Source organism: Bombus vosnesenskii, unplaced genomic scaffold (genome assembly GCF_011952255.1).
Source record: "Bombus vosnesenskii isolate JDL3184/JDL3185 unplaced genomic scaffold, Bvos_JDL3184-5_v1.1 scf7180000015307, whole genome shotgun sequence".
Taxonomy (NCBI): domain Eukaryota; kingdom Metazoa; phylum Arthropoda; class Insecta; order Hymenoptera; family Apidae; genus Bombus; species Bombus vosnesenskii.
Window position 1 is genome coordinate 139 of NW_022883929.1, and position 25,054 is coordinate 25,192.

General features: G+C 40.3%; 2 pseudogenes; one reads left to right on the forward strand and one right to left on the reverse strand.

Moving 5' to 3' along the window:
• The first annotated feature begins 1,884 nt into the window (after nucleotides 1-1,884).
• LOC117241122 lies at nucleotides 1,885-3,146 on the forward strand (annotated as a pseudogene).
• Nucleotides 3,147-21,942: 18,796 nt separating this feature from the next.
• LOC117241123 lies at nucleotides 21,943-22,060 on the reverse strand (annotated as a pseudogene).
• Between the last annotated feature and the right edge of the window lie 2,994 nt (nucleotides 22,061-25,054).

The window sequence follows — 25,054 nt, forward strand, 5'->3', positions numbered from 1 at the left end:
TGATGTGGTTTTAACATAGGTCGTAACAAAACGGTCAAAAAATTCTTTATTCTCAGACTCTGTAGCCTGTAAGAAACGAATTAATTAATTAAGAATCTCGTTGTAACCTACAGGTTCGGAAAAGGCTGATAGGCTTTGGTCTACGTGTTGATTGGGAATTTTCATTCGTTTCGAGTTCGCTTAGCTGATAAATAGTGAATGTGCATTTCTTCCAAAATAAAGAAGAAAGCGAAGTCGATAGAAACGTGGGTCAAATTTGAAATCATTTCTCGATTATGTGGAGGCTGATTAAACGCGTTGGTGTATATAGTGATGAGACGAGTTGATATTTGGTGTAGTCAAATGTATTTAAAACTATCGGCAGTACTCTTCTAACGATCTCCCTCTAACGAATTTAAATTCGACTTCGGTTGACGGTTGCGCGTAGCGGCGATATTGTTCTGCCCGGAGTTTGTTTATTATCAAGTTTCGTACCTCGAGACGGTATCAATGCCCCGAGGCAAAACAACAACATGAGTTACTCTCGATTCGCATCGTCCTATGACTCATATGCCGCTACAATATGCAATCGAATAAAGTGATAAATAGCTTGCAGATATTTACGCGTCTCTGAAAATGTTAAAAGATATAACATGTTTAACGCGAAGTATTCGTGATAATATTCGCTGCAATTTGAAATATCTGCGTGCAGTCTCGTAGGTTTTGAATAAAAATTTATCTTTTATCGAAAGATACATACATGTTTTGGCCTATATATAGCTTTGTACTCTTGTAACCTAAAAGAGAAGTCGAAAAAAAGTGATGTTAACTCTTGCAGTAAAAAATTCATTTATGTGAATACTACATTTAGAAATGCACCAAGAGAAGCAAGACAAATTATTGACGAAACACAGGATAGTCATTTCCGATCCAAAAGAAAACGCAACTAAAATAATATGTAGATAGCTATTAAGGCAATAAATAATAAAGTCATTGAAATGATCCATCATTTCAAACTAATATCGCTTCTCTTTACTTCAGAACTGCTATAAACATTTTAAATATCATTTATGTCTTGGTTCCCTTGCGAAGTTCTCGAAGAATTCGTTAAATGATGTCATGAACAATATAAATAATCGTAAAAAATCTATATTTGTGTTTAAAAAATAGGCGAATAAAGAGAAATAGGATAATCGAGACCGGTGAAAAAGGATCAACCAACATCCCGCATCTGATACAAGCGGAAGAGAAATCAATTTCTGTCATGTCGCACGGCGAACAAGAACGCAAATACGGAATCTTTTGTATAATACTACTCCAAACTCTGTTGAGTCGCAGTAATAATAATAATCGGGTGTTGACTTCTGCTCGTTTTTACTTGAAGTTTGCTCGTTACCTCTTTGAAATTTGGTGGATCGTTTTCTGTCGAAACCCGTTCCATCTGACGTTAAAATCAATAAAAACAATATTACGATAAAGACCTTTATCTCCATTGTTGTCAACTTCCGTCAAGTCTTCGTTTTCTGCTCGCTGAATATAATACGGATTCCCAAAAACTTTCTTCGTATGAAATTTTACTAATGTACATTTATCAAACATTGCACATTTTAAAATAGGTTATCATTATAAGATTAAAAAAAAATAGCTAAAAATATCTTGAAACAAAAGAAACCAATTTTGAAGTTTGTTAGCCCGGAAATGTCATGGTAGGAAGGTATACTTCGATATTACTTTTACTATCGATAGGCGTCGCCGTCGTTGCTGTTATCATATACGAGACACAACAAATCACGAAATTGACAAATCACCGGTGATCTCCTCGAGTCGCAGTTCGAACGTTTCACAAATAAGTTAAAGAATTAAACTTTAGATATAGTGGTAAAATTTATTGTATGAATCCAACAGAGTGACGGTTCAGGGTGTTATAACAAAGAGGTATAGAACGTTGATTTGGGAGACTTCTTGTACTGAGGTTTTAGTCCCTCTGAAGCGGTTATCGTCGGGTGTATATCAGAGGCGCCTATCCGTTGCTATCTGGTTATTGTTTCGATAGCTGTGGCATGTAGGATGTTTTGTCTACTCTATTAGTGCTTCTAATGCACTAATTCGTGTGATACTGTCGACGATTCGCCTGTGCATGATTATACATTGAGTAAACGGATAGCCTGAGTTGGAGTGTTGATGATTAGGATAATCGAAATAATTCATAGCCATGGTAATATTTTAACTAATTTATTTTGTTGTCTTTTATAGGCCACTGCAATGAGAAAAGAATTCCTGAAGCCAAAGAAAATGATACACCCAAATAGCAGAAAGTCTATCGCTATTACGAAAAAAGCCAAAAAGTAAATACAATTACTATTAAATTATGTGATTTTGTTATGTACATTTCATTTATTTTATATGATTATATAATACTTTTGTGTAATAAAGAAGGAAATGGACAATGTGTTTTGTTTCAGAATATCAAATAGACAGAAGGCAGAAATGTCCTGCTTGATAAAACAGAATTCAATAGGAGAGAAAATATCGTGGATCAGAAACAATATGATTCCAGGCGTGTGACCCTATACTCCAGAGATAACTGCAAGTTTGTTAGAAACGGAGGTAAAACAAAAATGTATACACATGATGATACAGAGATTGTACATTAAAGATGTGATTAGTTATAGTTCTATATTTGATCCAAAGGTATGTAGCAAGAAATGATGAAGAAATGGAAGAAATTACTATTAAAAGGTCTATAGGTAGCAACAGGAGTAGACAGCATGCTAGGAGGGAACATATAATTAGAGTAGAAAGAACTAGGAGAATATCATACACGTGGAATAGGTAAAGAATTACAGCCAAATTTATTTTCAATATATCCTGATGTACAAACCCTCCTTTATTTTTCAGAAATTTCTGATATTTTAAATGCAACTCAGTGTGAAATGTTATTGAATTGGAATAATGAATTACAGTGTGCGAATAATTTTAAATTTATAAGGTTTGGCGAGAAAGATTTAAAGAAAGTATTAGAGCTAAGAAAAAGAATGAAAATAAGCCATATTAGACTATCCAAATCTCTATTAGCTATGCCTGTAAACAAGAAGAATTTATTCAGCAAGCCAATTGATTTAGATGAAAATAGTGTAATGGAAATAGAATAAATTCTGTAGATATGTCTTTTTATCTTTCATCTCTATTTAAAAACAAGAAAACAGAAGAAAAGCGAACAGTTTCGTCCTTTTTTGTTTGCGAAATGCTAGAAACCGCATTTCGTCTTGCTCTTATCTTCCACGAGAAACAGTCACGTCACAAGATACAAGAGTACGATAGAAGAGAAAAGAAAATGTTCGATTGTGAAATATACAACAAAACTGAAACATGCAGATGAATCACGTGCACGTTATGAATATTCTGCATCGTTTCTCCGCCTTTCCTTCATTTTTTTCGCTACCTGCTCCATTATTTAAGAACGAAGATATAGTAATTACTCTCAAAGTTGTACATTTCGAAATGGTAGGAAAATCAATAGTACAATGATAAATATACGATTTTAAAAGCTTTTAGATTTCTTACATACTTAGCATTAATCAAATAGCTTAGTATATAAAAGAGTTTACTTATGTCGCATGTTATAAATGCAGCTGCGTTCGTTACAACAATTCCAATTCCAAGGAATTTCTCTCGAAGATCGCAGTGAAGAATTTGCTTTGTTAAATTATTACTGGTATACTTCGTCAACTTGTGGTATATCGATACAATTTGTCAACCATCACTTTTAATAGCTTCTCGCTAATAAAAACATTTCGTACCTATTTAATAAGAAGCAGTATATTCTTAATTATTTAGAAATTTAGTTAATGATGTTTAAAAATACGAATATGTTTAAAAATTATAATGTAAATATATATATTTCATTTCATGTTTTACTAATATATCTCTAATTTAGATTAAATATCTGAAACTTGAAAGAAACTTTTAAAACTTTCAATACATCGCATACGTTTCAAATTTAGTGCATAGTTACATATATATATACGATCGATCTTACTCGATCATCTTACTCGAAGAACAGGGTCTGCGTGTGGCGAGCTACGGGACAGGGACCGTTGGAATGTTTACTGTCGAGTGTTACAACTATTTCCTTCTTAAGGAGAGCTATAGAATTATTCCATGCCTTTGTTAGACAAAGCGTTCATCCTGTGACCGCGGCTACGTTCGGTGACTGACTGTCGCCTCGAGCCAAAGCTCATTATCACAACTCTCGAACAATTACAATCGGATTGAATAACTACAATTGTTCACTTACAGCTATAGTAGACTCTAGGTTACAATGTTGCGGGATTATCCAAAATTCCAAAGGCTCCGGTGTTCTTTCATCTCCGACAAATATATTATGGTATAGTTCCTATTTTCCGACCGCATGGAAGGCTAATAAAGATGGAAATATGGTCGAGAACTGGCGACCAATTACGATCGGCCCAATTCTAGGCCGCATTTTCTCATCAATCCTCGATGGGCGGCTAAGACGGGGTATAGATCAAAATATAAGGCTGTTGAGATATGTGTAATTTTCTGTGCTGGACTGAGTTAAGTAGTAGAAATACTTATATGTATATATCAGTGTGTGGAAGTATGTGTGTGTGCGCAGCGTCTCGAAACAAAGGAATGTAAACAGTCAGTCGGTTAATAGTCGTCGATGAAGAGTCGGGTGTAGAAGGTGCTGAGACGCGTGCAAGTGTATCGATAAATATATATAGAATCGTCCATGTAATAAATATATCATTATTTTAGTAATAACTGTCAATATAAATTTAATGTTCCTATAACATTATTTCGGCTTCAAAAGTCCACAATTCTCAACATGGTAGAAGATCGTGGTTGCCGAGATTTAAGGTTATGGAACCACGTGTAACCGGGAGTGAATGTATAAAAGTCGATTTATAAAAAGGAATAAAAAATTGGAAATAAGTTCTGAAGAGATAAAAAGGCTATTGGTAGAACAAATAAAAAGATTTTGGATAATAAAGAGAATTATTTTTTGAAAAAAAAAAAAGGTGTGAATATAGAAAACGAATCAAGATGCCAAGGGACGACGAAATTAAGGTTCAAATATTCGATGGACGCGATTACAGAATGTGGAAGAAAAGAATATTAATGTATCTAAAGTGTAAAAAATGTTATGAACCGGCTACACGAGGGAAAATGGACACGGATGCGCAAGATAAGTGGGATGAAAAGAATCAATGGGCGATGAACTACATCTATAGTAGTATAACGAATGAGCAATTAGAATTTGTTGGTGATCAAGACACTGCTTTAAAAATAATGCAAAAGTTTGATGAGATGTATATGAAGGAATCAACAGCAGTGCGAATTTGTATAAGAAGTAGACTAGACATGATGAGGTTGAAAGACTTTGAAGAATCAAATTCATTTTTCACGGAATTTGAAAAAACTATCAATGAATTAAAGAGTGCCGATGCAAATGTAAGCGAACGTGAAAAACTCGACTACATGCTGAAAGCACTACCAGAATCATTGAGCTATGTTGGTGACTTAATCGACTCAGTGAAAGAAAATGATCGGACTTGTGAATTTTTGAAAAATAAAATTATAATGTGGGAAACGCGTAGCAAGAAAGAAAGTGATAGAACAAAGTCAAATGTATTTACAGCCGAAAAAAAGGACATAAAGTGCTATGGCTGTGGAAAGTACGGTCACATGGCAAAAAATTGCACAAACACGTATAGAGGCGGAAACAATGGCGCAAACAATGGAAGAACGCAACAGCAAGGAGGTGCGTATCAGCCGCAGTAGAATAGGGGTCGCGGCGGACGAAGTTTTGGCCAAAGAAGACGAGGATACGGCCAACGAGGATTTGGCCAACGAGGACAAAGCAGAGGCCGGCAACAACGCTACTACGAGGCAAGTCAACACGACGCAAATTATTCACACAACGAGGGCTACGACGACCAAGAAATTGGATCTTTCCTAACGAGAGTAGAGCGCGAAAATAATAAAAATGAAATTACGGTATGTACTAGCGATACGCGAAAAATAGATTGGATATTGGATAGTGGATGTTCAGATCACATTATATATAATGACTCTTATTTTGTTGAGTACGAAAATTTAAAAAACCCGATAAATGTGAAGTTAGGAGACGGTAGAAGTCTAAAAGGAACAAAAGTCGGAAAAATTTTAACTTACTTTGAAGTAAACAAAAGGAGGATTAAAATTACAATGTCTAATGTATTTTACGTGAAAGAAATGGATAATAACTTAATTAGCTATGCGAGAGTAACGAATGAAAATAAGATAGTCTCAGCAGGAAATACTTTAAAGATATATAACAAATACAGAAAGTTGATAGGGATAGCATTCAAAGATCATGGTTTATATAAGATATAAGTAGTTACATTGAAGTTTATATAAGTAGTTACATTGAAAGGCAAGAATCTCATGCTAAAAATGTAGAAATGTACCCTTCCAAAATAACCGTAGAAGAGTACGCGAGATTTTAGAATTAGTACATACCGATTTAAATGGACCTCATAATAATACCGGGTTTGATGGATCCAAATATTTCTTGACATTTATAGATGACTACAGTAAGTGTGCATTGATTTATACTTTGAAATCAAAAGGTGAAGTTTACAATTGCTTCCTTGATTACATAAACAAAGTCGAAAATCTTACTGGTAAAAAGATAAAGAGATTAAGATACGATAATGGAAAAGAATATATGAACAAAAGCATGTACAATCTAACTAGGGAAAAGGGAATTGTCGTAGAACCATGCCCACCTTATGTTCACGAGTTAAATGGAACAGCTGAGCTCTACAATAGAACAATCATGAATTCCGCTAGATGCTTATTACATGATTCAAAGCTGAATATTAAATATTGGCCGGAAATAGTTAGAGCCGCGGCGTACTTAAAAAATAGAACCGTTACAAACACATATGAAAATAAAACACCATTTGAAATATTTTTAAAAAGGAAACCGAATATAAATAATTTAAGATTGTACGGAAGTAGAGTTTTCGTAAGAATACCCGAAGTTAAAAGAAATTCGAAATGGGACAAAAAAAGCAGACACTGGGATACTTGTAGGTTATGAAAACAATGGATATAGGATACTAGTTAATAATAAGATTGTAATTGCAAGACACGTAGAATTTATAGGTGAAGATGATAATTTAGTAGGATTTCGAGGAGAAGATGGACCAGGCAATGAGACAGAAAAGGTTTTTGACGAACATTCGGATGTAAACGAAAAGGTCGAGCAGGTTGCAATAAAAAAGGAGAGAAATTTAAGTAACGAATCAGAAGAAAAACTTGAGGACACAGAAAGTAATTTGAGAAGGTCAGGACGGGAAAGAAAGAAACCTCAAAGATATGGTCAAACGAGCTCATATTTCATTTATGTGAATATAGTTAGTGCACACAGTCCTATGAAACCTATGAAGAAGCTTTAAGTGGAGATGACAGCGGTTCATGTAAAGAAGCAATGGATCGAGAAATGAATAGTTTAATGAAAAATAAGACCTGGCAATTAGTAGAAAAACCAAAAGACAAAAAAGTATTAGACTTGAAATGGATATATACGAATAAATCTGATAATCGTAAGAAAGCGCGACTAGTTGTTCGAGGCTTCCAACAAAAAGAAGTACTGGAAGATTTATACTCTCCAGTAGCAAAAATGCAAACGTTGAAGTTATTACTATCTTATTGTTGTCAATATGGTTTGACGATTATGCAAATGGATGTAGAAACAGCTTTCTTAAACGGAACTATAAAATCGGAAGTATTTGTAAAACAACCTATAGGTTACGACGATAAAAGCGGGAAAGTATGTAAATTATCAAAAGCGTTATATGGATTGCGTGAAAGTTCAAGAGCTTGGTATGAATGTTTCGACGAATATATGAAAAAATTAGGATTTCAAAGAAGTAAGAGTGATTATTGTCTGTATATGAAGTATGAGAGCGATGATGTTATATATTTAATTCTATTCGTAGACGACTTATTAATATGTGGAAAAAACATAAGAAAAATCGATGAAATTAAAAAAAAATTGTCAAACAAATTTTTGATGAAGGACTTGGGTGAAGTAAAGACTTACTTAGGAATAAACATTGAATACGATAATAAGAAGTGTGAGATGAAACTGGATCAAAGTAGTTATATAGAGTCATTAGCGAAACATTATAATATAGAAAACAGTAAATTATATTTTACACCAATGGAACAAAACTTAAGTTTAGAACCCGCACAATCAGCTTTAGACGATATAAGATATAGAAATCTCATAGGAGCTTTGTTATATATTAGTACTGGGACAAGATTAGACGTTAGCTATAGTGTAAATTATTTAAGTCGATTTCAAAACAGTTACAACGAGACCCACTATAAATATGCAGCACAAAAAATTAAGGAGGTGTGTTGAGATATGTGTAATTTTCTGTGCTGGACTGAGTTAAGTGCGTAGTAGAAATACTTATATGTATATATCAGTGTGTGGAAGTATGTGTGTGTGCGCAGCGTCTCGAAACAAAGGAATGTAAACAGTCAGTCGGTTAAGAGTCGTCGATGAAGAGTCGGGTGTAGAAGGTTCTGAGACGCGTGCAAGTGTGTATCGATAAATATATATAGAATCGTTCATGTAATAAATATATCATTATTTTAGTAATAACTGTCAATATACATTTAATGTTCCTATAACATTATTTCGGCTTCAAAGATCCACAATTCTCAACAAAGGCACAAAGGATTTACATCCGAAAGTGGATGTAAAATCAATATTGACCTAATGAGCGCAGCCTTAAATTATAGTAAAAGAAATCGAAGGGGAATTTTCACAATATTGGACATCTCTAAGGCCTTCGATACTATACCCCATTCAGCTATAAAACCATGTCTGGCGAGAAAAGGCGTTCCGACCCCCATAATTGAAATTATAAATGAAATGTACAAAGGATGTAAAACTACGATCAAAGCGAATAATAATATAGAGGTCGAGGTAGAAGTTCTCAGAGGAGTCAAGCAGGGTGATCCTTTATGACCGCTGCTATTTTACTTGTGTCTCGAACCGCTGCTTGAAGTAATCGAAAAGAATATCGGAGGCATTAATATAAATGAAGGGAACAAAGTCTCTGTGTTGGCCTTCGCAGACGATATCGTCTTGCTTGGTGAAAATACGAGGGCGGCACAAAGCCAGATAGACGAGCTTCAGAAATACCTGGAGAGGTCGGGGCATGAAAATATCAGCAGAGAAAAGTCAAATGTTCCAGGTAATAGCGAAAAAGACACCTGGTTTATTAAAGACCCGGCAATAAAAATTGGTAAATTAAGGATACCCGGAAGAATCCCAGAAAGAGCCTTCAGGTATTTGAGTGCTAAAGTTGCGAGTGGGGGAGGCATGAGGTAGATTTGTCCCATATCACGAATATACAATACAAGCAGGCGATAGAGAATCTGATTCGAAATTATAAGCCGCAGAAAACGCTCGAAGTAGGGGTTGAAATGAATCTAATATTACAAGATGATCTTCCCGGTTATGAAAGACCGCGAAGGTTATCCCCGCAAGATAAGGTCGAAGTCAGCGGTCAGATCAAAATGTGGCTGAATGACGGAATAATACGCCAGTCACATTCCGACTATGCAAGCCGGATCGCGTTGATTGAAAAAAAAGATGGTTCAACTAGAATTTGCGTCGACTATAGGCGACTGAATCGAAAGGTAGTGAAAGACAGATACCCGCTACCCTTGATCGAGGATCAATTAGATTTGTCACAGGGATCGATAGTATTCAGTACGTTGGACCCCAAGAACAGATTCTTTCGTGTTCATGTCGGAGAAAGTAGCAGGAAATATACAGCATTTACAGTTCCTATGAATACAGTTAGTATGAATTTATTAGTGTGCCGTTCGGATTATGCAATTCACCAGCTGTTTTCCAGAAATTCATAAACGCAGTTTTCAAAGGATTGATCGTGACAGGGCATGTGCTGACATGGCAACCTGATGAAAAGCATCCTGTCTTCCTTGGAGCAGTGTGGGGATCACAAGGAAACAGGAAGAAGGAGAAGGAGAGAGCCTGTCGAGGTTAAAAAAAGGGCAGACAGGGCAGAGATAAAGAGAGAAGTGACGATAGCTAAGGGCGGATACCCAAAAAGAAAGATAGTATCGCCGGCTGAAATTATGAGAGTTGGGGAGTATAAGAGGCCCCGAAGAGGAGAGGTCACATACGCCGAGGCGTGTGGGAGGGAGAACAGAGCGATAAGGGGTGACTTCAGCGAGGACTCCGAAGGGTGGATGAGGGTAGAAAAAAGGAAGAGGAAGAGGAAAGCTTCCTTAGAGCAAGCTACCCCGATGGTGCGTCCGGGAAATAAACGGCAGGTTGGTGCCGAAGAGAGAGCGTACCAAGGAACAGGAGGAGGAAGGAAGCCATTCTAATTAAGGTGGAGGAAGGGAAGGTTGCGAATGGCTTCATGTTTATAAGAGGATAATGGAGGTGAGGAGTTCATTGGAGGGAGCCACGGGGGTTCGTAGGACGAGAGCGGGCCTAATTGAATTCGATAGGACGGTGGTGGTTAGCGAGGAGGCGGCCAAATTGAGAGCCGCCTTGAGTGATAGTACGAAGGTGGCCGCTCTGGTGAACAGGGCGACCCTACAAATAAGGAACATCGATCCCCTCACCAGCAAAGAAGAGCTGGTGGACGAGATCAGGTCGCAGTGGGCAATTGAGGAGAATGCGGATATAGAAGTCAAATCTATAAAAGCGGCACCATGGGGCACGCAAGAGGCGGTGGTGGTCCGCCCAGCGAGTGGAGTGCCTAGTGACGAGAGAGAGGAGGCTGAGAACGGGGTTAACGATAGCTTCTGTAAGGCAGTTAGCTAATATTCGGCGTTGTTATAGGTGCCACATGTTGGGGCATGTGGCGGCAGGGTGTACTGTTGCATGTCATGGCAGGGAGTTGTGTAGGAGGAGCGGCAGCGCTGAGCATATAATGAGAGATTGTGATAAAGAGCCGAGATGCGCAATGTGTCTGAAACATGGTGGCATAAATGCAAGGCATGTAACGGGTTCGTTGGCGTGCCCTATGGAGCGTTTAGGTGTTAGGAATAGACGGGGGCCCAGTTGGGGTTCTACAAATAAATCTAAATAGATGCAGGCTTGCGCAAGACCTAATGATGCAGTGCGTATGCGAAAGCAGGGTGGACATTGTGGTCATCTCCGAGCCCTATAGGCAGTTGCCATTTTGGTTTAATGACGAGGGTGGGGATGCATCGATATGGGTCACCCTGTTTAATGGAAAACATGCGGCAAGCGAGACCCTGATAAGAAATGTAGGGATTGTAGGGTTCAGGGTTTGTGACGTATTTTGCGTCAGTGGGTATTGTTCCCCTAATAAGAGTAAGGGCCAGTTCAACGATTATTTGAAGGAACTGGAAGGGATCATAAAGGAGGGGAGAAAAAGAGCACCGGCGATTATGGTTGCCGGTGACTTTAATGCAAAATCCTCGGTGGGGGGGGGGGTCTAAGACGGACCGTAGGGGAACATGTCTGCTGGACGTTACAACGAGGAACGAGCTTATACCTATTAGGACGACGGGAAACTATTCCTTTCTGAGAAATGAAAGGACTAGTTTCCCGGATATACTTAGTGTTAATAGACGAATAAGGCTGAGTTGGAGGGGGAGTAGGGTCCTAGGTTGGTACTCAGCCTCTGACCATTTTTATATTGAGCATAAGTTTAGGGATGATATTAAGCGAGTGGAGGGTGGCGCCTTTAAATACTTGACAAAAGAGATGGATGTAGAGGGTTTTTTAAACAAATATGACGGAGTCTATGACGAAAATGGTTTTAAATTTGACGAGACGGCATGCGGCGAAGGGCTGTACATGAGTCTGGAGCATACGTGTGCCGTGGACTTGAAGAGGAGATACCCGGCGAGTGCGAAGAGGAGCGCCAACTATTGGTGGAGCGATGAGCTCGCTACGTTAAGGAGCGAACTCTAAGAGCTAGAAAAAGAGCCCAGCGAGCGGTGGCGGCCCGCAAGGATGATGCCGAGGTCCTGGTGGCCGAATTCAAGGATGCTAGGAGGCGGCTGAAAAGGGCGATCGGGCGCAGCAAGGAGCTGAGTTGGAAGAAGCGAACTGCACAGGAAGAGACATCGATCCTACCTGGCGAAGAAGGAGGGTTAGGCATCGAGGAAGTAGACATGAGGATGGCCGTTGGGAAATGCGATTCCAGGAAGGCGGCTGGAGTGGATGGGATTCCTGGCACTGTAGTGAGATTATTGGCGGAGCAAAAGCCTAGCGTTCTCCTGACAGTGCTCAACGGAATAAATACCTATGGAAAAATACCGGCGGTATGGAAATAGGCTAGGGTGGTACTAATACCCAAGCCTGGCAAAGATCCTGCGACGTCATCGGCGTATAGGCCGATTAGCATACTGTCGGCGTTGAGAAAGGTGTGGAAGCACACGCTGAAAATGCTCATCGAAAGGAGCGTTGGTCTGGATCCCTTTCATGGGGACCAGTATGGCTTTCTTCATAAAGGAGGGGGACTCTTGAAGCCCTTGATAGGACGGTCGCAGTTGCTGAAGAGTGCAGAAGGAAGGGCCTGGCGTGTGTTCTGGTCGCCCTTGATGTGAAGAACGCCTTCTACACTCTAAGGTGGGAGAGGATAATGGAGGAGGATCGAAGGAGACGGCTACCGGGACGGCTACAGGAGTTGTTAGCGGACTATCTGGCTGAGAGGAGAATACTGATACACTGTCGTGACGGTGTCGTAGGGAGGAACGTCTACACGGGGGTTCCGCAGGGATCGGTCTTAGGACCGTTACTGTGGAATCTCGTGTATGACGAGGTGCTGGAAGCGCTGGACCGGGAGAAGGATACCGAAGCAGTAGCGTTCGCCGACGATCTGGCGGTTCTACTCAAGCTCTGAGGGTTCCACGGCGTCAATGAGAAGATAAAGGCGATCATAGCCTTGGCCACTAGGTGGTGCTGCGAGACTGGAGTGCACCTGGCCAGGGAGAAGACGGAGGTTATCCTCTTAACAAGGAAGAGTATACCGACGATTTTTAACTTCGACGTGGGGGATGGGGGCGAGATTTCCACTAGCCGTGTTGTGAAGTACTTAGGGGTAGTGTTGGATAGTGCTAGGGGATTCTCCCCCACCTCAAAGCAGTTTGTGATAAAGCGGAACGGTTCTTGGGCGCCATACGGAGCCTACTCCCAGACGTCGGCGGGCCCAACGATTTAGTCAGGAGACTGTATTATGGTATCTGGGAGTCTGTGGTTCTATATGGCGCACCGATATGGGCCTCCTCCCTGGGAAGAGAAACAAATAGGACGATCATGAGAAGGGCATAAAGGGCGGCGTTGATCCGTATGTCTACCGCCTACCGTACGGTGTCACATGGGGGTCTGTGTGTGCTTACCGGTAGCATGCCGATTTACATCAAGGCATGGTTGCGGTGGAAGCAGTATGGAGTGAAGAGGCGGATCAACGAGAGCCCTGAAGAAATGGCACATGTTGGGCAAGAAGAAATGAAGGATTTGGAGACGGAGGCAGAGGACAGGTGGAGATTGGAGTGGGCGTTCCACAACCCCACAATTGAACTACGAGACTGGTAGAAGATCCGCTGATCTTCTACAAAAGAAAGAGGAAGATCAACTACCATACAGATGCAGATCCTTACGTAACACGGTATCTTTAACTGGTACCGTCATAGGATCGGCAAAGAGTCGCACACCAGTTGTTGGGATTGTGGTGCGGTGCTGGATGACGCCGAACATGTGCTCTTTTGGTGCCCTAGATGGACGGAGGAGAGAACGGAGTTGGAGGTCGCGATCGGTGAAGACTTTAAATTGGAGAACCGGGCCGTTGAGAAGATGGCCGCGGAGGAGCGGTTTTGGAATAGGTTTTATGATTTCTGCACAAAGGCGATGAAATGCCGGCTTTCTAAAGAAAGGGAGATGGAGGTCAGGAGAAAAAGGGAAGAAAGGAGGAGAAGAAGGACCAGAGCGTGTTGCGAAGTGGGCAATTCTTTTAGAGCAATTCAATTAGGCCAGGGAGGAGCATACTGCACATCGACGCGCTAAGTCGAAATCCGTTGCTCATGGTCATGCTGCTAGACGAGGACGAACAAAGGATTGTTGCACGGCTAAGGAAGCCGCATTTGCAAGAAGATAATCTGCGGTAGATCCGGGACAACATCGAACAGCACGAAGCTGGCGGATACGTTTCAAAGGACGAAGTTTTGTACAAAGAAATAAAGGAGATACCATTGCTGGGCGTGCCAAAGTCAATGCAGACTCGAGTGGTTCGACGAGCTCACGAACACGGCCATCTGGGCATCACTAAAACGGAAGCGTTATTAAACAGGGACTATCGGTTTGTGGGCATGCGCGAGAAGGTGGATAAGGTAGTGCAGAGTTGCATCGATTGTATCCTTGCGGAGAAAAAATAAGGAAAACGAGAGGAGTTCCTGAACCCTATTGACAAGGAGGAGTTGTCATTTGACACTTATCGTGTCGATCATCTTGGACCATTGCCATCTACGAAGAAAAGGTACCGGTATATCTTCGTGGCGATTGATGCCTTCACAAAGTTCGTTTGGTTGTATTCCACAAAATCAACAAGTTCTGCGGAAGTTATTCGCCATTTGAGGAAGCAGTCTGTAGGTTTCGGAAATTCGAGAAGAATTATCTCGGATCGCGGGACGATATTCACAGCCGTTGCCTTTGAGGATTATTGGAATGAGAAAGGTATACAGCACGGCTGGACTACAATGCACAAGTAGAAAGAGTGAAACGGACGCTTAATCCCCTATTGACGAATTTGTCTGCGCCAACACCAGACAAGTGGTTACACCTAGAGATAGCGCAAAGGTATTTGAACGCAACCACCAGCAGAAGTACGAATGTTACCCCGTTCCAACTCTTGTTTGGAACGCGGATGAGAATGCGCGCAGCTGTTCGAAGACGAGTGGGCCGTGATGTTCTAGGAGGAGCGAGATCAGCTACGCGTAAAGGCAAAAAACGGATCGAGGAAATTCAAGCTAAAAACAGACGGACGTTTAACAAGAGACGTAAAGAGGCAACAGCGTATAAGACAGGAGATTTAGTGGCGATCGAGAGGACGCAGGTCCTGGTCCGAAGTTGCAGTCGCAGTTCCTTGGGCCGTACCGCGTGGTAAAAGTCTTGCGGAATGACTGCTATGTGGTACAACGAGAGGGCGAACACGAAGGGTCACGAACAACAACCACGGCGGCTAATCGCATGAAATGGTGGGACGTTGTTGAAGTCAGAGGTGAGGGTGAAATTAGTGATGATGAGCACATCCGAGGGCAGATGTGATTGTCAGGTACGGCCGAATGTAGTATCATGAACGAGGGGCCTAAGGGGTGTTGTGCGGATCGTAAACAAGCGGTTGCCTAGGTGTGAATTATAAACAAGCGGTTGCTCAGCATATGCGTACTGGGGCTATGACAAAAGACAAGGGGATGCTAGGGGACGATAAACGAATTAACAGGAGTATGAATTGAGAAGTCCGAGAGTGCGGATTGCGTTATCAAGATGGTGTTGTTAAAAGAGAGTTGAATTTGCGTTGACGAATTGTTAATTAATTATCTAATTGTTTTAATTATTATACGTTTATTGCAATTGGGTCATGTTTAATAACCACTGTTTTCTGTTTAATTAACATCTGTTTAATCCATTTATCATTAATAAACTAATCATAATAATTTACGATATGGACATTTGATAACTAATAAAACAAGTTTAAGTCGTCATATTATCCTTTCTGGGGACGACTCTGAACAGGTATCCAATGTCAAGAGCGCTATAATTGTCCGAATAACTACCGACATTGGCGCTGAGATTATGCGGGAGATAGAGGAGGTGCAGCTGTCGCTCCTTCTAAAGGCCTGAAGGCTACCTATGTTCATAGGCTCAGGTAGCCATCCCATAAAGTACGACCGGTTAGAATATACGCGCTTCTGCGTGAAACGATGCGTATCCTCGAAAATGAGGTTAATCTCTTCCAGGCGACGGTGGCGAGTCCAACCTTAGGGCGACTTCAAGAGGTGTGGATCATTTCAAGAGGTCTCGTCATTCCGGCAATGAATTTGGGAAGAGATCGCGGTGCCTCAGAGAAACTCGGACAATGAGATGTCATTCGCATGTCAACGTCGGCGCTCAGAAAATGTCTTATTAGACACTAGTTACCTTCAAAGACAAAGAAATTCTGACCTGGCCTGGCCAAAATAATGCTCTAAAGAAAACCGGCCACGTTGCTGCTATTATCCTTGCGAAAGGCATAGCTACAAGATATCAACAATATTTTACGACAAAGAGCAAGTTAACTCCATTATATTATAAGATTTCTATCGTAAAACGATGTTATCAAAAACTTTTGCACGTAACTGTATATATAAATTAGCAACAAATTAGCAACACTGCGGTTTAAAGACTTACTTCAGGTTAAACACAGACGTTGATTCAAGAATCACCCAAAATTTAATGAGCTAGAGAGGAGCAGAGTTCAGTTCTAAGTTCTGCTGGGTCTGCCATTTAAGGTCTATCTACGGATTGATTGATAAAACAGATTTTAAGGATTTCAATTATTCTACATATTCGAAAGCCTTTCATAATATTATAAACTTTTGTGTTCTAGCTTCCATCATTATAGTATATTAGTATGATTAAAATGATTGCCATTTTAGCTATTCTATTAATATTACTATATTCCTTGTACAAATATTGTTATTTGATATTTCTATTCTTTGATAAATCTCTTTAAAGATAGTAACCTGTAAATTTCTACACGCCCACGATCGCTAACCACTCTCGATCTTACGAGATACCATTGGAGTAAAGTGCTGGTCTAAAGATCAGTGCCTGCTGGCCAAACACTAAACTTCGTAAATTGCCCCCCAATTGGTTTTCGAATAGAACTCTTTTGCTTGCTGTTACTTCGCAAACAGCTTCAAGGACTGTTCACAATGTAAAGTTGCAGAGGACAACCTCTCTGACGGATACTTCCATCGTGAATCTTTGTTCGCGAATAGAATAGAGTTGGTTCCAAACAGAGGACATAAAAATTTGGCCATGCAGGTCTTAAACCGTAATTCCTTCCATATATCCAATGATTGTTCGCAAACTGTTCAACAGCGTGATCTCGGTGACCGAACTTTCCCTGAACACATTTAATGAATAGCACACTTCAATAACTGTAACTTCAGTAACAATAAAAAAATTAAAAATATGTATACATTAAGATATCTACTAATTATTACACATTATATATGTCGGGTTTACATTAGAATTAGGGTTAGGGGTGTGAAACGAATCTTCGTTTGGGTTACACATTGTCGTTATGCAATAGAGAAGACATTGACTAGTGCAAATACGATTATCATAGAACCGGACAAGTAACCGTGGTAGTTAGGTACTCGAGAAACTAATGACAATGATCCTAGGTTCAATAACGAATCCGCGGTCGACGGGATGATAGATGGACGTACTCACAAAATCTAAGTCGGACGCGTAATATTCACTGGTCGTAAAGGGTTACTCTTTTCGTCGATGAGATCGCGAGAGAGAGTGGCTTTCCGTCCCAACGATGCCACGGAGGAAAAATTATGATGGGGTGTGTCTAAGGACACGAGATCATCGGATTCGTCGGGGATAGCCTTCGTTCGGAAAGTAAGGATAATTAGCGTTGCTGCTAATTGGTCAATCTCCACATCGGTGGTTAGAAAACGATGCTAGCCGCCCTCGAGGGAAAGTTCCTACTGGGAGACGTCGTTCGTTGAAAAAATAGGTCTCTCCTGTCTTCCCGTAGTTGGGGCAAAGACTGTTCGTCTGTTTGAAGGACTTTAGATAACTAGATCTTAGTGTTTATAACGGCCCTCGGGCTAGCTGATCACGTACTGTGGAGACGTGTCGGCATCTGGTATCCATCATACCCGAAGGATAGGATCTGCATGTGGTGAGCCACGGGACAGAAACCGTTGGAATGTTTACTGTCGCGTGCCGCTACAAATATTTCTTTTAAGGAGAGCTATAGAATTCCTCCGTACCTTTGTTAGACAAAGCGTACATCCCGTGACCGCGGCTACGTTCGGCGACTGGCTGTCGCATCGAGCCAAGTTCATTATCACAAATCACGAACAAATACAATCGGATTGAATAACTACAATTGTTGAATTACAGCTATAGTAGACTCTAGGTTACAATGTTGCGGGATTATCCAAAGTTTCAAAGGCTCCGGTGTTCTTTCATCTCCGACATATAAATAAGCGTAGCGACATAGAAGAGAGAGAGAGATAATTCCTTAGTTCAGAGTTCCTCAGATCCCCAGTTCTTGTTAGTCTTGTTAATCGACGTGTTTGCATTTGTCAATTTGTAAATTATCGCAAATCTATCAAATTAAAATCTTGTAATTAATAAGAGTGAAAACATATTGCGAACGATTCGAGTAACTTCGAGTATTTGAAATTTCAACGACAATTCTGTCAATTTCCAATTAGGATATGAATAAACATTTTTTGTCAAGAATATTTGTCTAATAATATAATAGGATTAAGCGAACATTTATTTTCACCAACTTTAATCCTCTCCCGTGCCAGTACTCCTGCGCGTAGCAGGTTAGCCGAAACGTGGAGTTTAATTGTCAATCGCATTAAATAACAGACACCACTACAATTTAATCTGAATTCAAAAATTAACGGCAACACAACCAAAACGAACCAAACAAAAACGTAACAATATTGATTTCTGATCCGGAGTCTAATAGTAAATTTGTCTTAGTTTTTAAATCTGGGGAGACTATTCTAGCGGTGAGAGTACTTGGAGTTTCGTTCATTTTTATTGAAACAATCCGGAGAGTCCAAATCTGAGTCCGATCCTTGGTGATTTTCTTTTGTAAATTCTTCTCGTATTTTCTTCTCTTTTTGATCCAGCAGGAAGGTTTTCCCACAGTATTTGGTGGTGGTTCCGTTGGTTTTACAGCCGGCTTTACATTCGCTCTGGTTTTTGTTGTAGATCGTGTAGTTGATTTTACGGGGATCGCTGCTCGTGTTTGTTTTACTGGCGTAGGCGCCGGCTTTCTTGCTACTGCCTGTACTCTCGGGCGATTCGGAATATCGTTCCTTCGTGGCTCGCCCCATTCTCCCGAAGGACGTGCCCGGTTTCCCGATTGTTCCGATGCATAGGGTACGATTATCCTAGCGTCTACTCTGGCTTTGAATGTATAACAATCTTTTATCAAATGCCCAGGTTTTTTGCAATAATTGCATGTTAGCGCATTTTGTCTCGGAGCGTTTGGGCCATTTTGCGGCGGCGATATGGGTCTTCGATCCTGGCGGTTGTTTCCGATGTTTTTACTCTTGCTCGGGGGACGAACGTTGTTACGATTGTAATTGTTCGGAGGTGTCGGACGTTGGTATTGCGTTCTGTCGTTTGCTCGTTTTAATTCTCGCGTTGCTTTAACGGCTTGGCGATACGAGTTCTTCTAAAGAATGGTATCCCGCTATTTTTACTCGCAAATATACCCCGTTTGGGAGTCCCTTAACGAAGGCCTCCCTTGTGTCCCAATCTATTGTGTCTTGAACATCCTGAGATATAATACCGTAATCACATCTTTCTCCGTCCATTATTGCTAACCTAAGGTTTCTGGCGCGATCTATATAGTCTAGTATGTCTTCCCCCGGTCGTTCCAATATTGTTCCTAATTCTTCCTTATATTCGTTAAGGGATTTCCCTGGGCCGAACATATCCTTTAATTTGTTCCCGAAATCGTCCAAACTGTTTAGCTGACTGTCCTCTACGGCGAGGTACCCGTGCCCGCGAAGCTTATTCATTAATAATTTTACCAAGTGAGGCTCCTGATGCCGCGGAATCATGTTTCGTGCGCGCTCGCATGCTCTTAAAAATTGAAATACTGAGGGTCGATGTCTGTCGAATATTGGTACTGACTCGATTGCGTCTTTTAACTTGATTGGTTGGGGGCTACCGTCTGTCGGTATTGTCACCTGAGGAATTATCGGCAGTGATACGGGTATCTCGATTTCCTTTTTTGTTTTGAGTGAACGCATGTCGTCTTGTAATTCATTGGTTTTTGTACTCATGTCGGCTCATTACTCGAAAATTTGCATCACATGCTCTTAGTTTTTCTGACAATGTCAAGAGCGTGTCTTCGTTCAATGATTCTAATGGAGTTGCCATATTCTCTATTATATTTTGTCAATAACCGTAAGAACTTTAATCCTCTGTGGAGCGTATCCCACCGCTGCCATGAAAAAAATATTTTAATTGTTATTGTTACGTTTTCAATTGAGTTGTTGTTTTAGTTTTTCTTTTTTTTTATTCTTACTTTCTTGGGCCCGTTACTATAGTAATTTACAATTATATGTATATGTATGTACGTATATGTATGTATATGTATAAATATGTATATGTATATGTATTTATCCGTGTAAGTTGTCGATAATGATATTGTAGTCATCTAGGGGGACAACGGGGCAAGTTATCTTTCCAAAAGCCAGAAAACTTTTTTCGGTTTCGGTAAGATCCATGTAAGCGGTTATACACTCAGTACTGGATGTCGCGGGTTGTATCTGTGACATATCTATATCGCACATTCGGCAATGCTTTGCTGTAGTTCGCTCCGGTACTCCACACAGCAAGTGTGTTGGCGCATCTTCGTGTAATTCTTGATCCTCCGGATCCAATCAGTCTTGACAAATAAAAACATATTGGAACTAGTGAGCAGAGCGGATTAGATGGACGCAACAACTGAATAACAATTCCTCGTAAGCATCCGGGTAGTCCTTAGGTAAGATTCCATCCGGAAGGTATAACAATTGGTTCTTCTGATTGTTAAATTCAACGCCCATTCTGTGTAACAGAACAAAAATATTTTATTATTAACATGTCTCGCTTTATTATGAAGTTTTTGTTGATTCATTTTGTCAGTGCGTCACAATGGGATTTTCCTTTCGGGGTATTGCCTTTATCTTTCAGTGTTTCATATATTCCTTCTAATTCGTCAATCATGGACGGGTTGATAGCTGATTACGATCCAGTTTTCCCTTCTCGTGACTGTTCGTTAACAGATTTTAACATTTTTGCTACTGTGTATTGTATTAATTGACATTTATTATTTCTTCTTAATCCGTTCACCATGAGTAGTTAAGGGTTTAATAATTTATTATAAGGTTTTAATCCATGGTTTGTTTCTCGTGGCTGGTTACAACCCCTCTTCTTCTTGCGCTGGAATACTACTTGCAGTGAATAAAAAATGAACGAAAAAGGATAAACTAAATAAAAGAAAACAAAACAAGATATGCACTGGAACAGTCCGCATGGGAACCTCTGACGAAGATACCTCCGTATGCATCATTAAACGTTAATATCGAAATGACCAAAACCTATGTTCATAACAGTAAATCAAATCAAACACCGGAGGCAACAATCACATGCAAATAGTAATCAAAATCTACGTAATGATAATATACCAAATCAACAATCAAGATGCACAACCCGTCATCCGGAAGCCGACGCTACTCACCGCGTGTCGATGCAAGGGAGAAAAACAACAAACAAAACATATCTTATTAAATAAAATATAAGAATATAGACAAAATCACTCCAATAAAATAACACCCGCTGGGAACACATTTAGGCATATATGCACACATGAATAAATAAGGCACTGTTACCAAGTAAAGTCAAAATCTACACACGGAGCATCAGGATACATTTCACGAAACCTATCTAAACACCATGAGAGTACTTCAGGACAAGTACCCCCCCTTGATCTGAGGAATGGTGGCGTAGGAAAGCCTTCAACACCTGATCAGGAATCTCCTCTGAGAAACGAACCTTCGCGCTGGCATCCGTATCAACCACCGCATGGGGGGCGCGGCGGGCCCAGCGCGCTCTGCCAACGCCACACGGAATCCCAGGCGATCACCCATCCAAGTAATATCCGTGCCCGGCGTTGCTTAACTTTCGTGATCTAACGGGAACGAGTGCACTCAGCGCGGCCAGGGCATTGCCTACTTTCCCTTGAACTGGAATGCATTTAACTATGTGTACTGCTTCTCCTGCGACCAAAGCCATGTGTCCTGGAGTTTTGGTTATTGCATACGCAAATTCATCAGGTAATATAGTTGCTAGACTGAATGCATTCTCTATTATTTTCTTTTCCGAGATGCATCTTAGTGTCAATATATCCTGATAGAGTGCCGTTATTTGTCTTCTGACAGTTTTTCTACGTAAATGAATTTTGAGTTAACGTATGTGAATATATCCAAATTTTTGACTGCTGTTTTACGTTTGGGTATAAATGTATTTCCTTTAGTCGTTTTTAGGAAAAAGAGCTTGGGGTGTTCTGTGGATAACAGGGTGTATCCGCACAAAGGCTGTTCTCCAGTCTTGGTTAGCACAAAGGTTATTTCTTGAGTCGTAAAGGCAAAACCCGGTAGCGTCGGGTTGCTATTGGTTTTTATTTCTTGAATTTTTGTGGCGATTCCTTCGTACAAGACGTCATATTGCTTGAACTTACATAGGAATAGTGGATGTGGCTGCCAATAGGTGTATCCATCTTCTGAATCCAAACAAGTTCCTTTATTAATAGCGCATTCATTGAACTATTGATTAGACTTATTCATTTGACTAGCACTATTCATTAAACTTATTTAACGAATAGTAAGTTTAATGAATAGTATGATTTACGAATAATAAGTTTAATGAATGCTATTAACAACGTTTTTGTGTTTAAACGAATCCACGGTCAACGGAATAACTCTTTACTAAGCGTAGACTAATCTTAGACGCAAAAATACGATTGTTGAAAATGCTCGATGTGTTATTCTCCAAGACAATCGCACGAATGCCAGCCTCGTGGAGATTTTTCTCGCTGTACGATTGCATTTGCTTTCTATACTCGTTTGGAAGCATCGAGAAAGTTCCAAACACCGTTGCTAGGCAGTTTCCACCTCGAGTTTGATTATTAATACAATGTATGTCCCATTGTATCGGGACCCCTGAGGCAACATCACACGTGGCTAGGCCCGCTCCCGAGGCCGCATGCCGCCACTACCACATTTCTCGGAAAACCCATACAACCACTCCAGACCTCCGTTAGGCAAAACGTCCATCCCGTGACCGTGGCTACGTTCGGCGACCAATTGTCACCTCGAACCCAATCTCGCTATCACAAATCTTGAACAATTACAGCTAGGATAAAATCTAGGCTAGAGTAGAGGATGTTCCCAAAATTTCCAAGAAAAGGCTTCGGCTTTCCCTTCATCTTCGATATATATAAAAAAAGATAGGCGAATGAACAATACTTTATTCAAAAGGCGAAGTTACACTTCAGTAGCAAAATACAGACTGACTTACTTACTAAAGAACTGGGATCTTTGCCTCCTCACTATGATTCATATATATCACGGGTGGGAGTTCGGTTACTGTCTATTCTCACCGCTATCGCATGACCAGGTGTTGTATGCATATCCTGAGGTCGGCGGATTCCTGGCTTCTGGGCGACGTTACAAACTAATCGATCCCCTAATTTCTGTTACGATAATAGGGGTGGTTCAATTGAGTTTACACTAAATTAACAGGTATAAATTAATGTTTATTTCAACAACTTCGTAAAGAGATAGTTACGCTGGTGCGTATGTACAAGTTAAGTAAACGATTGATTTAAGGGTAGAAACCCGATAAAGGTATGTTGACTATTCTAACGATGAAAAATAAGTAAAGTTCTGTGACGATGCTCTGTCGGAGGAAAGCTAGTGATAGGCGTGTCTAACCATCGGATTTGTTGATGATAATGTTGGTTAGGAGAGAGAGGACAGTAGACATTGCTTCTGATTGAAATTGAACTTCGTATAAGTTGATGGAAATTTTATTGTATAAATCCAACAGAGTGTCGGTTCAAAGTGTTACAACAGAATAATGTGTTGAGCGCTAATTTAGGAGGGTTTTTATATGGAGGTTTTAGTCCCTTTGGAGGGGCTGTGTTGTTATTATTTCGATAGCTATGGCATGCAGGATGTTTCGTCTACTTTATTACTGTTTCTGAGCGGGTGGCCTTTCTTGAGCGTGTGACACTTCCACCGGCATGTCGGTTGACGTCCACGGTTCGGCTAGCGAAAAAAGGAATAAATCGTAAAACTAAAGGATCGTTCAAAATTGACACTTTATACGTTCGTTCAAGTTTGTATAACGAGATTGCGATATTAATTACACTATGTTCCGTAGATATTAGTCTATATTCACTATTTACTGAAACTGTAGTAAGACTGACTAAACTTCGATTTTGATGTTTTTTGCGTATGTCGTGCAAATCTATATTTTGAAAAATCTTTTCCTATCCATACAAGGACTGAACTTGCTTAATTTCCGAGATATTCGCGAAAAACTGCCGGTATCGCTTGAATGAATTCTGCCTATAGTTGTGCGTCCGTGCAACCTATGCGTAGGTTGCTACCGGATACAGTATTTTGTTCATAGTATATGTAGGTATGATAGGGGGAGATTGAAAGATTACAGGAGATTAAAAGATTACGGGAGATTGAAAGATTACGGGAGATTGAAAGATTACTGGAGATTGAAATATTATTTAACTGCCAGGTAAAGAGAGACGTCCGCTTGAACTCGCTGACTAAGCCCTCTTGTCTTCATGTAGGCATTCTCTGCAAACACACACATACATTCTTTTATGCCAAAACTGCCTAGGTCGAGTTCACCGTCAAGCCACAAAAACGCGTGTGCTCGGCAAAAACAGAATAAGCCGATGAACCACCAATCAACGAAATAAACTTGATCATTACAATAGACAATATAGAGGAAATTTATGTCGATTTTTCCCTAACAATAAATAATGTCAATGTTTGCGTACATTTATTGTACAATTATATTATTTATATAAATGTTCTTATGCTGTACAATTACATATATGTCGAGTCAAAGTCCGAATCTGGGCCCGAGTCGTCCTCTTGGCGGAGGCTTGGGACAGGTAAGGATTCCTCACTGAAGCTA